Here is a 3,978-nt window from a genome sequence, read left to right as displayed (position 1 = left end):
GGGACACTATTCTCGGATGCTGATGTCAGAACAGCAGGTGCAGTGGATGAAGAAAATAAACAGAACATAGTTCCAGAGAGCGGGATATGCCAGACCATGTCCCAGTACGGGACACTATTCTCGGATGCTGATGTCAGAACAGCAGGTGCAGTGGATGGATGAACACACAGTTCCAGACAGCGGGAGATCCCAGACCATGTCCCAGAACGGCACACCATTCTCGGATGCTGATGTCAGAACAGCAGGTGTAACGTATGGATGAACACACAGTTCCAGACAGCGGGAGATCCCAGACCATGTCCCAGAACGGCACACTATTCTCGGATGCTGATGTCAGAACAGCAGGTGCAGCGGACGGACTAATACACAGTTCCAGAGAGCGGTATTTCACGACAGATATCCGATGATGAAGCGCTATTGTCGGACGCTGATGGCAGAACAGCAGGTGCACTGGATGAAGGAAATAAACAGAACATAGTTCCAGAGAGCGGGATATCCCAGACCAAGTCCCAGAACGGCGCGCTATTGTCGGACACTGATGGCAGAACAGCAGGTGCACTGGATGAAGGAAATAAACAGAACATAGTTCCAGAGAGCGTGATATCCCAGACCAAGTCCCAGAACGGCCCACTATTCCCGGACACTCATCTACTTAAAATCTCCCTGATTACCTGCCAGAACAGAGCAGATCCAGAGAGCGGTATTTCACGGCAGTTATCCGATGATGAAGCGCTGTTGTCGGACACTGATGGCAGAACAGCAGGTGCAGTGGATGAAGGAAATAATCAGAACATAGTTCCAGAGAGCGGGATATGCGAGACCATGTCCCAGTACGGGACACTAGTCTCGGATGCTGATGTCAGAACAGCAGGTGCAGTGGATGGATGAAATAAACAGTTCCAGAGAGCGTGAGATCCCGGCTGATATCCGATGAAGAAGCACTGTTCACGGACACTGATGGCAGAACAGCAGGTGCAGCGGATGGATGAATACACAGTTCCAGACAGCGGGAGATCCCTGACCATGTCCCAGTACGGGACACTATTCTCGGATGCTGATGTCAGAACAGCAGGTGCAGTGGACGGATGAATACGAAGTTCCATGGAGCGGGAGATCCCAGACCATGTCCCAGTACGGGACACTATTCTCGGATGCTGATGTCAGAACAGCAGGTGCAGTGGATGAAGGAAATAATCAGAACACAGTTCCATGGAGCGGGATATCCCAGACCATGTCCCAGTACGGGACACTATTCTCGGATGCTGATGTCAGAACAGCAGGTGCAGTGGATGGATGAATTAAACAGTTCCAGAGAGCGTGAGATCCCGGCTGATATCCGATGAAGAAGCGCTATTGTCGGACACTGATGGCAGAACAGCAGGTGCAGCGGATGGATGAATACACAGTTCCAGACAGTGGGAGATCCCTGACCATGTCCCAGTACGGGACACTATTCTCGGATGCTGATGTCAGAACAGCAGGTGCACTGGATGAAGGAAATAAACAGAACACAGTTCCAGAGAGCGGGATATGCCAGACCATGTCCCAGTACGGGACACTATTCTCGGATGCTGATGTCAGAACAGCAGGTGCAGTGGATGAAGGAAATAATCAGAACATAGTTCCAGAGAGCGGGATATGCCAGACCATGTCCCAGTACGGGACACTATTCTCGGATGCTGATGTCAGAACAGCAGGTGCAGTGGATGGATGAATTAAACAGTTCCAGAGAGCGTGAGATCCCGGCAGATATCCGATGAAGAAGCGCTATTGTCGGACACTGATGGCAGAACAGCAGGTGCAGCGGATGGATGAAATAAACAGTTCCATGGAGCGGTATTTCCCGACAGATATCCGATGACGAAGGACCACTTGGGACGCTTTGAAGGAAGGGTCGGTCTCCTGGATGAAAAAAACTTTAATTTTCTGACTTAAAAAAAAAAGTTAAAGTTTCCAGTCGGGACGATAAGGAGGGCAAAAAAACCCGGACTTTTTTGGCTCCGTCAGAAACTAAGTAAAAGTCGGAATATGTGGCGCAAAGCCCTAAAATCCCCTGGAGAATTTTCAGCGGACCGGAAAAAAAAAGTTCCAGCTTACATCACTGGGCCACCAGGTCGCAGATTTCAGAAACCTGGTTTTCGGAAACACAGGGCTCCAGGGCTGAGACCCGGGCTTCGTGGGGAGCGTTCCCCAGCTGGGCCTAAGCATCTTCGGACAACTTTGGGCGGAAAAGCGGGTTCGGGAACCGGGATATGGGGCGGGTTACGCGGCGTGACCTGCCCGAGTGCAGTGCACTATTCCCGGACACTCATCTACTTAAAATCTCCCTGATTACCTGCCAGAACAGAGCAGATCCAGAGAGCGGTATTTCACGGCAGCTATCCGATGATGAAGCGCTGTTGTCGGACACTGATGGCAGAACAGCAGGTGCGGTGGATGAAATAAACAGTTCCAGAGAGCGTGAGATCCCGGCTGATATCCGATGAAGAAGCACTGTTCTCGGACACTGATGGCAGAACGGCAGGTGCACTGGATGGATGAAAGAAACAGTTCCAGAGAGCGGTATTTCACGGCAGTTATCCGATGATGAAGCGCTGTTGTCGGACACTGATGGCAGAACAGCAGGTGCGGTGGATGAAATAAACAGTTCCAGAGAGCGTGAGATCCCGGCTGATATCCGATGAAGAAGCGCTATTGTCGGACACTGATGGCAGAACAGCAGGTGCGGTGGATGGATGAAAGAAACAGTTCCAGAGAGCGGTATTTCACGGCAGATATCCGATGAAGAAGCGCTATTGTCGGACACTGATGGCAGAACAGCAGGTGCGGTGGATGGATGAAAGAAACAGTTCCAGAGAGCGTGAGATCCCGGCTGATATCCGATGAAGAAGCACTGTTCTCGGACACTGATGGCAGAACAGCAGGTGCAGTGGATGGATGAAATAAACAGTTCCAGAGAGCGTGAGATCCCGGCTGATATCCGATGAGGAAGCGCTGTTGTCGGACACTGATGGCAGAACAGCAGGTGCGGTGGATGGATGAAAGAAACAGTTCCAGAGAGCGGTATCTCACGGCAGTTATCCGATGATGAAGCGCTATTGTCGGACACTGATGGCAGAACAGCAGGTGCAGTGGATGGATGAAGTAAACAGTTCCATAGAGCGTGAGATCCCAGACCATGTCCCAGAACGGCACACTATTCTCGGATGCTGATGTCAGAACAGCAGGTGTAACGCATGGATGAATACAGAGTTCCAGAGAGCGGCAGAACCCAGACCATGTCCCAGTACGGGACACTATTCTCGGATGCTGATGTCAGAACAGCAGGTGCAGTGGATGGATGAAATAAACAGTTCCAGAGAGCGTGAGATCCCGGCTGATATCCGATGAAGAAGCACTGTTCTCGGACACTGATGGCAGAACGGCAGGTGCACTGGATGGATGAATACACAGTTCCAGACAGCGTGAGATCCCTGACCATGTCCCAGTACGGGACACTATTCTCGGATGCTGATGTCAGAACAGCAGGTGCAGTGGATGGATGAAATAAACAGTTCCAGAGAGCGTGAGATCCCGGCTGATATCCCATGAAGAAGCACTGTTCACGGACACTGATGGCAGAACAGCAGGTGCAGTGGATGGATGAATACACAGTTCCAGACAGCGGGAGATCCCTGACCATGTCCCAGTACGGGACACTATTCTCGGATGCTGATGTCAGAACAGCAGGTGCAGTGGATGAAGAAAATAAACAGAACATAGTTCCAGAGAGCGGGATATGCCAGACCATGTCCCAGTACGGGACACTATTCTCGGATGCTGATGTCAGAACAGCAGGTGCAGTGGATGGATGAAATAAACAGTTCCATGGAGCGGTATTTCCCGACAGATATCCGACGACGAAGGGCCATTTGGGACGCTTTGCAGGAAGGGTCGGTCTCCTGGATGAAAAGGACTTTAATTTTCTGACTTAAAATA

The sequence above is a fragment of the Gasterosteus aculeatus genome, chromosome 6 (genome assembly GCF_964276395.1).
Source record: "Gasterosteus aculeatus chromosome 6, fGasAcu3.hap1.1, whole genome shotgun sequence".
Classification (NCBI taxonomy): Eukaryota; Metazoa; Chordata; class Actinopteri; order Perciformes; family Gasterosteidae; genus Gasterosteus; species Gasterosteus aculeatus.
The sequence above is the reverse complement of the archived record's forward strand: the minus strand, read 5'-3'. Positions refer to the sequence as shown.